This window comes from Mustela putorius, unplaced genomic scaffold (assembly GCF_011764305.1).
Source record: "Mustela putorius furo isolate JIRA1106 unplaced genomic scaffold, ASM1176430v1.1 tig00003836_pilon_pilon_pilon, whole genome shotgun sequence".
Taxonomy (NCBI): domain Eukaryota; kingdom Metazoa; phylum Chordata; class Mammalia; order Carnivora; family Mustelidae; genus Mustela; species Mustela putorius.
In genome coordinates, this window is record NW_025421989.1 from 33,145,477 (window position 1) to 33,157,500 (window position 12,024).

Consider the following 12,024-nt stretch of genomic DNA (forward strand, 5'->3'; position numbering starts at 1 on the left):
CATTAACAGATGAATGGATAAAGAAGATGTGGTGTATATATATACAATGGGATATTATGCAGCCATCAAAAGAAATGAAATCTTGCCATTTGCGATGAAGTGGATGGAACTAGAGGGTATTATACTTAGCGAAATAAGTCATTCGGAGAAAGGCAACTTTCATATGATCTCCCTGATATGAGGAAGTAGAGATGCAACGTGGGGGATTTGAGGGTTAGGAAAAGAATAAATGAAACAAGATGGGATCGGCAGGGAGACAAACCATAAGAGACTCTTAATCTCACAAAACAAACTGAGGGTTGCCAAGGAGAGGGGGGTAGGGAGAGGGTGGTGGGGTTATAGACATTGGAGAGGGTATGTGTTATGGTGAGTGCTGTATGTGAAGTGTGAGTTCTATGTGAAGTCTGTAAACCTGGCAATTCTCAGACCTGTACCCCTGGGGCTAATAATACATTATATGTTTATAAAAAAAAATAAATTATAAAAAAAAGAAGTAGAAAGAACAGACACAAGAATACTGTTCTGTAATATTACCTGGAGTTTAGAGTCACATGTCCTAGGATGGAAGCCCTGTCCCAAAGGGTTGAGCCATAGGCCAAGGCACAGCTTTAAACCACAGATGACTATTTTCAGGCCTTGAAACCTAATTGATCTTGCTGGTTGGATTGAGAAATTTCTTGGAGATGGTGTCTTTTCTTTCTTAGTTCTCCCTAGTTAAAACAGAATTCATGTAACTATTCTTCTATGCCTGTCCACCACTGTATTTTGAAGATAAATAATTTTTTTAGTTTCACAAGTCCACAAATGGAGAGGAATTTTGCCCCAAGATAGATTGCTCCAGAATCTCACCCACACCTGATTTAGGTAATAAGATTTTAGACTTGAAGTTGGTACTCTAATGGGTTGAGATTTTGGGGTTGATGGGATATTCTGAACATGGAATGGACATGCATCTCCCAGGGCCAGGGGGTAGAATTTGGTAGGCTGGATATCCAAGTGTTAATCCATAAACTCATGAAAGTTACTTTATATGGCAAAAGAGATTTTATAAATATGATGAATTAAAGAATTTTGAGATGGGGAGAATATCTTGGATTATATGGATGGGCCCTAAATGCAATCACAAGTGTCCTTATGAGAGGAAGCTAGAGGGGGATTCAGTACAGAAGAAGAAGGCATGGTGGCCACTGAAGCAAGATGCTAGGCTTTTGACTTGGAGCTGGTGGAAGGGATCACAGACAAGGAATGCATCCTTAGGTGTTGGAAAAGATGAACAAATTCTCCCCTAGAGATGCTGGAGAGAGTGTGACCCAGTCAACACCCAGAGCTTAGCCCGGTGAAAGTGATTTCAAACTTCTGACCTCTAGAACCATAAGATAATAAATGCATGCTGGTTTAAGCCACCAAGATTGTGGTAATTTGTTACAGAAGCCAAAGGAAACTAACGCACCTCCCGAATAAGCTTATATCCACTCACATCAGCGTCTGCTCCTAAGGGAACCCAAACTAAGACATTAGGTGAAGATAAAGGATACAGCAGCTAGCTAACTTATCCCATCTCCACTGAAGTTGTCCCCCACTACTTCCTTTTCCATGATTCATATGATTATGTTTTGAGATGGGTTAAAATTGTGCAAGACTTGTAAGACTGAACAGCAAATAGGTTTTTCATAACGCTTAAATATGGTAAAATGAATCCCTTGGGACACTTTTATTTCTGATGGAGTAATTGGTACCATACTAGCCCTTCTGCCATAAATGACCATAAAACTGGACAAAATATAGGATCTCACTGTTTGGGGGGCATTGTACAACAGGCAGCACAGTGCTGTAATCCCATAGAGAAAGGAAACCCACAAGGTAGCTCAACCATCCTTCCAGTTTTGCTCGATTTCAGACAGAACAACAGTGATGCTGCTGGGCTAAGAAGGCAGGAATCCGAGTTTAGTCAATTTGAAGAAGCTGGAATTTTCAAGACAAGGCATCATAGAAGAAAGAGCTATATAAAGGAAGGTCTTCATAAGTCCATTTGGGGGATTTCTAAGAATTTCTGGCTCAGAACTGGGTGTATGTTCATAGGGGTGGACTACCTAAGACTGACCAGAGGGTACAGATTTGAGAAAGGACAGAGGTATTACCAGTTGACCCATGCTGGGGGATGTTGGAGTTCTAAGCCATAAGAGTGGAGAGACCTTGAAAATACCTCACTAATATCCTGGGCATCCAGCTGAGACACCAGAAACCTTAGTAGTTAAGACCATACCCTAAACTAAAACCTATAATAGATCCACCCTTAAAAATTGTAAGACCCTACCCTTATAAGATAAGGAGAGGAGATAGAATTTGGAGTCTTCTACAGTAAAATTAATTGGGTGGGGAAGACCTTAGGTTTTCTATATATCTACCTTAATAAAGCATAAAATCAAACTTCCCAAACTACCTACTAGAACAAAAATCAGTACTCTTCAGAGGAAGATAGCAAAACCCAGAAGCCCCATACATATCCACACTGTCCAGTGTACAGTAAAAATTATTCAACATGCAAAGAAATGGCAAAATATGGCCTATAGTCAAGAAAAAAAAAAAGAAGCCAAGATGCCCAATTGTTGGACTTTTTAGATGGTGATTTTAAAGGAATTATTCTGTGGTCAAAGAACTAAAGGAGAATATGTTCAAAGAATAAAAGAACATAAACTTAATGAATGAACAGACAGGGAATTTCAGCAGGCAAATGAAAACTATAAAAAACTAAATAAAAGCTTTAGAACCCAACTGGGAATTAGAATGACTCACTTTTCCATAGCAGTTTCCTCCAAACTGCTTCCCAGTTTTTATACCCTGGATACAGCTACGTCAGCTTCTGCACATCTGCCTGCTGTTTGTCTTACTTGCCCATTAAAATTCTTTTTAAATGCAAAAAACCCTTTAGAACTAAAAATTATAATAACCAAAATAAAAACACACTACCTGGGCTCAACATCAGCGTGGAGGTGGCTGAAAAAAGAGTCCGTGAACTTGAAGACAGATTGATAGGAATTATCTGATCAAAAAAAAAAAGCAAAAACCAAAAACCAAAAACAAACCCAAAAAGATATCCTTGAGACTTTTTTAAAATGATGTATTGGCTTCTCCTCCATGACTCTTTGAACATAAGAAGTAATGACTCTCTGTGCTTACTTGTGATCTCTGTCGGTCAAATAAATAAAGTCTTTAAAAAAAATAAAAAATAAAAATCATACCTACCAAAAATGAAAATAAAAATCATACATATATACTGTGATGTCACGGTTAGACTCACGGACTGTGGTGCTGGAGTGCCTGAATGTAACTTCTGGCTCTACCATTTACTAATTGGGTAACTGTGGGCAAAATACCTAGTATGCCCATCTGTAATACGGTGGTAGTAACAGTTCATACTTAATAAGTTTTGGAACTTCTGGGAAACAATAGACGTAAAGCACTTGGAATTGCACCTGGGACTTAATGTGTAAGTGTATGTTTTTCTCAGATCGTTTCTGACTAGAATATCAAAAGGAACAGAATATCGAAAGCATGAATCCCCTTTAAAACATTAATTTAAAAAGTATCTCATTTCAAAAACCTTCCCAAATGTGCTTGAGAGGAAGAAACAACTCTCACCTTTCCCCTGCTGATCAACAGAGACATTCCCTTTTGAAAGTGGACGTACTGCCTGCTTCTTGGACTAGCTGTCCACCGCAGGTAAACACCACTCTGTGCTCCTGGGTGTGTTTGGTGTGTAAATAGATTGTGGGAACATGAGAGGCTGGTTTTTCAGGTTCCTGCGCCTAGCACTGCTCGAGGGTCAAGTAGACCAGCGTTCTACCGTTGGTGTGTCTGAAAGAAAAGTGAGTTTACAAAATGTTCTAACCATCAGATTGAGGTAAGAATAACGTGTTTAGGGGTCTTCAGCGTGATATCTGCTTTCTAGGTTTTTGTATTTTTCCGTGGTAGGGCTTTGGAATTTGTTTATCAGGAAATGAATGACTCCTTCCACCATTTGATATGAGATCTTACTGTGAGGGGAAAGAGAGATGGATATATACAGAAGGGACATTTCGGCTGTTGGGCTGCTACGTGAGTTTGATGGCTTGAGGAAGAAAATCAAAGTATCTTCTTGTTATTAGCACTCACTTTAATCTATAGATTGAAACACTACATTAGATCCTACTGAAAAAATGAGTGCCTCCACGAGCTAGTATTTATCCTCCTGACATAAACAAATCAGGTTCACAGCAAAAGTACTGTCCTTTTGGCAAAAACCTCTCACATCTCTCTGTATGAGATAGCAGTCCTTTTGTTCCGAGTTTGTTTCATTTGCTGGAAAACTCACATGTTTTATTTAGCATTGTTGAATAACAGTTCTGCTCTTGAAAGGGGTAAATATCCACTGTGGTTATAAATTGAGTAGTAAGATTGCCAAAGCCTGAAATCCCTGGAATAATTTCAACATGAATGTGATGTTTTTAACACCACAAGGAAACGAGATACTGACTGAATATGAATATACCCTAGAAAGAGCCATCACATTTTTTGAAAATTGCTCTTTAATGTGGATTGTTTTAATTAGCAATGTGATCTTCCTCATTTAAAGGAGAAATACATTTTGCAGCATAATGTATCAAACTCTGTTCTTGGAGAAAAAGGAGTTACATATTTCCAGCATTCAGAATTGTGAGTAGCAAACATTACTCGTATATGATAATGTGTTTAAAAATATACCTTAAATCTTAGCCTCTTTAAGATGTCTTTTAAGCGCAGGAAGTTAGTGTTTAGGGTTTGGGGTTTGTTTTTGTTTTTGTTTTTTTGCTTTGTAATAAGTTGCTTATATGTTGTTTAGGCAACAGCTTAAGCACAAGACTGTTATAATTTATACCCCACAACTTAAGTGCATGAAGACATTGGACTTGGGTGAAATCCTTAAACATCCCTGAGGCCGTGCGCGCGCACATGCGCACACACACGCACATATGAACAGCTAACACTGGGAAAATAGATAAGGGAGACTACAAGAAAAGGTCTTTTTGTTGCCAAATCATATTGATTCCATGTGCTTATGATTTTCTGAAATTCTCTGCCAGCCTGAGTTTGGGAATTAGCTTTGTGTTGTCGTTCTGTTTATTCTTGTTTGATACTGTCTTCTAATAAGTTTAGGGGATAAAATAATGTTTCTACCTCTTTGTGTCCTGGAGACCATTTAGTATATTTGCTGAAACTACTTTCTTCCACTCATTTGGTATGTTAAGGAAATGCAACTTTGTGTGTGAAATGAGCCGTTTGTTTTACCTCACTGAGCTCTGTTACCCAATGGTGTATGTTATGACTGTTCAGCCAACATGTGCAAAAATTTAGCTCATCATCTTCGATAGTTTCTCTTTAGAATTCTTCAAAACTGTGTTTTCGTACATCCCATATTCTGCTTGTGTACATGCTCTCATTCTCACGCATTCACCCTGATGCATACTTTCCCACTTTGGGATGATTTCACAGGATTCTGTGACTTCTCTCCACCTTGGTGCTGTTCCCAGCTCTGTCTCTCTGTGGGTAGTGTCATTTGTTTCCTCTGACGTCTGCTCACTGTGCTTTCGCCACGTCTTCCATCACGCCCAGCCCATAGACTCCTAATTCTCCTGAGTACAGAGGTCATAAAAGAGGTGGTCTTAGAGGTACAAAATCTGTTAAATACACAGTGTTCTAGGATAAGTTTTCTCGATCGGTTGCTCTCCCCTTTCAGCAAAACACATCTCCAAGAGGTGCTTGCTAACATCTGCCCCTTCTTGCCTTACTACCCATTTTCTCCCTTTTAAAACCCCACTTTCTTTCAGTTTCCCTGTGATATGACATCTACTTTCATCACTTGATTGCTATCCTACTTCCAAGGGTCACTTGGGGGTTGCTGTTAGGAGATCTAATGCCATTCTTTCATTCACTGATCCATTCGTTACGTATTTGGTGACAGCTACATATCACACGCTGCTACCAAGTGAAGTTACAGTATGTGGCACTCTGTGCCTTTAAGTGCCTCTAATTTACTTAGGAAAGATGTAAATTTCCCCAAATAATTCATTTCAGTTATGGTAAGTGCTGTGAAGGATACTTTTCCAAATCTTCACTCTGTTTGACTACTTTGCTCATTGTCACATTCACGATCACTTCCTACCTCTTGAATTCTCCCTTTCTTCTTATCTGTGACTCTATGTTATCTCTTGAACTACTTTTTAACCACTTTCCCTTTTGTCTCCTTCTCTTCCCTACTTCTTCACTCCCCCAAAGGCTTATTATTTGTCCCATAATCTATTACTTATTTTTCCTCGCCTGTGATGTCTCAGCAACCCATAGTTTTAAATACCATAGTTAAAAATATCATTTTCAATCATGCCTCTAAGATCTCCATTTCCAGGTTTTTCCATCTACTATGTGTGTTCCCACTTCTAGGTCCAGCTGTCGCCCAATATTTATCACAGTTGTAGCCAAACCCACTGTCTTTTATGTCTTTTATGTTCTCCTCTTTCATCCATGTTTTTGCTAATGGCATCAATGTTCTCCTGGCTTCTCACGGTTAAAAACTTGGAGTCACTTTTTGCTTCTGACTTTTCCTTTGCTTTCAATACCCAAACCATTTCCAAGTCCTAGCATTCTTTTTATGACAGTATGTCTAGAATCTACCCTCTCCCCTGTGTCTTTTCTGTAATTTTTTTTTCCTTTTATACTTTATTTTCTCATTTTCTCCTCCCTCAGTCGCAGAACCATCTAGAACTCAGTGTCTGAGTCAGACCCCACCTCTACCAGAAAGTGAAACCTCATGCATATTTTGTTTTCTCAAGCCCTGGGGACAGAATTATGAGTGTGATGGAAAGAACACAGACTTTTATAGCCAAAGATCCAGATTTAAGTTCTGATTTTAACATCGAGTGCCTCCTATACATTTTCTCTCTCTATGAGCCTCCATGTCCTCTTACTCATCTCACACAGCAGTCACAGGGAACAAATGGGATCATGGAGGTGAAATAATTTTAAACTGTGAAGCACTCTATGTATTAATGTAAGATTTGAAAATAGAAGACTGAGTTAGGGACACGGACCGGGGTTCTGGATCTTAAATACTGGGGCAGTATAGGGGAGGGGTTGAGAGCCTGGACCCTACAGACAGACTCCCTGAATTTGAATCCCAGCTCTATGACTTAACAGCTATGGGAAACTGGGAAATTAGTTACCTTCTCTGTTCCTGAGTTTCCTCTTCTGCAGAATGAGGGTACTAAGAATTTCTATCCAAAGGGTTGTTGTAGGATTGGAAGGGTTAATAGTTGTACAATACTTAAAACCGGTGCCTGACACATTGGAGGTGCTTGCTAAGTGTGAAAGTGGTGGTGAGGGCCAGTGTGGCAGCACGTGGGTACAAGGTGGGAATGATTTATTAGAATGGAATCACCATATGGGGATTAGGTGACACATCGAGGTTGGAAACAGAGCCAGAGAGTACATACCTATACCTGATTGAATCTTTCATGACTCAGATAAAAAATGATCCTCGCACCAGGGACAGAAGCGAACAAATGCACGTTGAGGAGTCACGTATATTCTGAGCAAACATTTGAAGTTCAAGGATGGGGATAACGGTCTTTCAGACATTTTGGAGGGGCGTTAAGGAAAAAGGAATGGTCAATAGTTTGCCCTTCAGAATCCTGAAATGTGTCAGTATTTCGTGGAATCAGAATATCAGTATCCAAATGTCCAAATATTAAGAAAGCAGACTTAACTATTCCCTGTATTCTAGAAATTTCTTTCTATAACAAGCATAGGTGTATAACACTGAAGAGTGCAAGGGACCTTAGAAATTCTATTCCTCTCTATCGACAGGCTCATTGACCAGAGTATGTAGTTTTACTAACATGGTAGTAGTTCGCTTTGTATGAGAGTTTTTCTTTTCCATGTTAAGAAAAGACAGATAATATCTAGAATATTCCAAGAGTGGTTCTAAGTGCTTCAAAATATTTTAATCATTTAATCTTCCCAAGAACACCAGGAGCTAGATCTCACCATTAGTCCATTTGCTTAAGAATAAATTTAGGATCACCGAGATTATGCACAACCGATGGATAACGGAGCTGGGTTTCAAACCCAAGGAGCCCAGAACCAGAGCCCATATTCTCCACCACTGAGTCCTATCATCTCAGCAGCTCTGTGCCCTGGCATTTGGTTAAGGGCAGCAGGCTCTGGAGTCTTGGGTAGCTGTTAAATGTTGCAGTTTGTTTTCCTTGACAACTGCTATTAAATGTTTGAGAGTTTTTCATAACATATAAAAATTGCTAAAATAAGATTTTTAAGTTTTTAAAAAGATTTTACTTATTTGAGAGAGAGACAAACAGGGAGAGGGAGGACAAGCGGGGGGGGGGGGAATGGCAGGCAGAGAGAGAAGCAGACTCCCTGCTGTGCAGGAAGCCCTAGGCTGGGCTCAATCCCAGGCTCCTGGGATCATGACCTGAGCCAAAGCTCCGAGCTTAACCAACTGAGCCACCCAGGTGCCTCTAAAATAAGATTTATACTGTTTTCCAGTATCTATGTAAGAGGATTCTGATTTCTCTCATCCATGAATCTGTATGTGAGCATCAGAGGTCTTGAAGAGTGATCCCTCTTTTTCCTAGATAGCATATTGTACTGTAAATTGGCAGCCGCTTTGCATTGTACTTCATTGTGGCTTCTAGCCACGGGGACTTTTTCCTGAATGTGTGTTAGTTTCCATCTTTGCTTTCGCTGACATTTCAAAAGTTCAGGCTCAATGTTTCGAGTTGCCGTTTGCTTTCTATTTCCTATTTTAACTACTACTTACTCATTTATGTGTTCTCTCACCATAGAGTTTTTCTATTTTTACTTTAAGCGTTATCAGCTACAAAAATAATCGAAGAGGTTTTTACTTCATTTTCTTCTCCACTGAATTAAAATATTGAAATCAGTCTTACAGCCACTGAACCCCTTAATAACCATATTCATTTCCAAGTAGGCATAATACCATTCGTAACTCACATTGGAGTTTCATTTAGCAGTTTCCAGTCCTTGTAACAGTTGACTTATCCAGGCTAATTTGATTTCATCTTTCTAATCAAATGCCAGGAAGCACTCTCTTCCTACATTAGGAACACGTCCAATTCATTTCGGGGTTTGTGGTTCATGTAAATAGACTTCAGTGGCATTTTCACTATGATGTTGTGCGGTCAGAAAATATTTCCGAAAGGGCATCAGGGCTTTGAGGGAAATTAAGAAGATGCATAACCAAGCAAGTGTAAGGGGTACTTCATTTTAAAGCAAGTAAAATTTCCAAAACCAAACAATATATTTTTTTAACAAAATCATTGAACATTGAGAATGTATTCTAAGAACGGAAGTGTTAGATCTTACCAGAAAATATAGTTGAGATGAGATGGCAGGTGTGTGTAGAGAAATCATACTTGGGATGTAGCCATCAAATAATGACGTTCCAGGATTCAAAAATAGACTTTGAATCTAAACATACTTTTATCTGGGTCATAAAAAGTTCAGCAACAGCCCACTTGGCAAACACAGACCAAGACAGATCATAGCAAACATATTTATTTACTTCACCTATCAGACTATAGACAAATCCATTGATAAATTCTCCCAAGAGCTATATATAGACAGCGATAATGTTTAGTCTCCTGGCATAAAATCACATTAAAATCAATATATGATTAAAATTTTTGAAATTAATTTCATTTAAATCAATCGATATATCAAGGGTTTGTTTTCAAACAAGGCAGTAAGGACCTCATACAAAATAGGCATTTTACCCCCAATTTTCAGCAGTAATAGTATATCCAAAGATGTCTGTGCTTACAAACAAATATATATAATTTTAAAGTTTTGTATTTTGACTAGAACTGGATATATATTAAAACACATTTTGCGACAAAGAATCACTATCCTTTAATTGAGAGACCAGCCCAGGGAAAAACACTACAAGGAAGTCTACTCAGTAACTTGGAAAAAGGAAAGGCAGGAATGTTTTGTTTGCATTAGCCATGTATAAGAAGGAAGAAGTCAGCTTACTTCAGACGACTCATAACTGTCATCTAATTTCATTGGCTGTTACCAAGTTTGAGCTCCAAACACAGGCAGGTCATTTCTAAATCAGTTCTACGCTACAAACCAAATAGCTATTGATTTTCTATCAAGTGAATTCCCGTTTGACTCTCTTACTGTGTTTGTGGGTAATAGTGATGTGTTTGGCTTTATACTTAGGCAGAACAGGATGTAACAAATATTCGCACCACACAGGTTCCTGAACAATGAGGTGAAAATCCATGGGTAATATTTGGTTGGTTATATTGGGAAACTATTGCCCTGGCTCAGCAAACATAAACTGTAGGTCCAGGGTTGCCACGAAGAATCTTAGTAACCGCTCACATTTTCCATGCATTTACTATGCCCCAAGGACTATTCTAGTGTTTTCCATGTAACCAAGGTGATGTCTTGGTTCAGTCATGTCTCCAAGATCCCAGAGCTAACAAGTTTCAGAGTATAGATTTGAACCAGAGTCCTTGCTGGCTGTGAGTTATCTTGGTCAAGTTAAGTCCTTCTCAAGGTGTCTCCCTGTGGTATTTATTTCCTCCTCTTCCAATTTCTACCTTTCTTCCTGGGTCACAGACTCACCCAATCTGTTGGCAGGTACAGAGCTGTTGCTGTGTTGTCCTTGTTCCCAGTGTCTCACCAGTTGGCCTCCTCTCTCTGACCTTTTGTCCAGGGTAGAGGGACCTGTGTTCTCTGGGTCCTTAGGTCTACCGGCCCCTGTAAGACTTCCTGTTGTCTCAGCCATGCTAGGTGCCCTGTCCCAGCTGAGCTCTTTGGGCCATTCCCACGGGAGCCGAGTAACACCAGGCCCTTTCTAAGCTAATTCTCCTCTGCCCTCTCCACACCCTGACCCACTGCTGGAGCTTTTATTTCCTTTCTCAGTCAGGGGAAGCTGCTCCTGTGTCATATCCTACATCTTTTCTGCATTGTCATGTAATAAAACTTGACCTTCAGAACCCCAGGCTCTTTTTCTTGGTAGAGAGAACACCTAGCTTGAGGAACATTGAAAGAAAATGAAAACAGATTGAGAACAGTGTTTCTGAAACAATCTGTGGCAAAGAACCACTTTCTTTGTTTTTCATTTTCCAAGCCACCTCAGACCAGTGTTTTTGTAAAAAGGCACGGTAGGAAGAGATGAGTCCACGGATTACATACTCCTTTGTCATGTCAGTGTCCAATTCCTGTGACAGTTTGCAAATGCTCTCAGTTCTCTACATATCTTGTCACAGACAGTAAGAGTCTGCAGACCAGCACTAGTCCCTGAACCCACCTCTGCCCTGAGCCCCCCTCTCCCAGGGCAAAGGGATCTGTATTTACAACAGTCCGTCGTTCATTTTTCTGGTGTGCCTTCATGTCCATCTTTGTGCAGTCTTTCGGTCCATACATATGTGCACCCTCAAAAGCCAGAGTGCTGGGATTGGTACAAGATTGAGCAAGCCAAAACTATACGTGAGTATGATACATCTCTGAGTTACATATTTTATATATATAACATTCTATATATAATTATATATTATTTTATAATTTATTATATATAATGTCTTTAAATACAAAATATAAAATTTATTATTTCTTTAAATGTGAAATATAAAAATTTTTAACATATATTAACAATTATATATGTATGTATGTATGTATACATATACATATGTATATACATACATACATATCCACATACATGCATATGTACATACATATATACATACATACATATGTATATGTATATATATATACATATATATAAAATTCTACAATACCATATAATGGTCATGAACACAGTCACTGGAGGAAAACTTCTTTAGTTTGAATCCTAACTCCACCACTTATGAGCTGTGTGGCTTTGGGCAAGTTTCTTAGTCTCCCTCTGCCTTGTTGTGCCTATCTGTAATATGGTAATAATAAAAATAACTAATTCCACCTGTT

The 12,024-nt window shown here is 39.0% G+C and overlaps 1 protein-coding gene across 5 annotated transcripts in view; it reads left to right on the forward strand.

Annotated features, from left to right (window-relative positions):
- The first annotated feature begins 3,807 nt into the window (after window positions 1-3,807).
- The window catches only part of SYTL5 (synaptotagmin like 5), a 140,915-nt gene continuing 132,698 nt past the window's right edge, over window positions 3,808-12,024 (forward strand). For all 5 annotated transcript variants that reach the window (XM_013057493.2, XM_013057496.2, XM_004754886.3 and 2 more), the window contains exon 1: window positions 3,808-3,901. The gene's annotated coding sequence lies outside the window, so the exon portion shown is untranslated. The remainder of the gene's footprint in view (window positions 3,902-12,024) is intronic.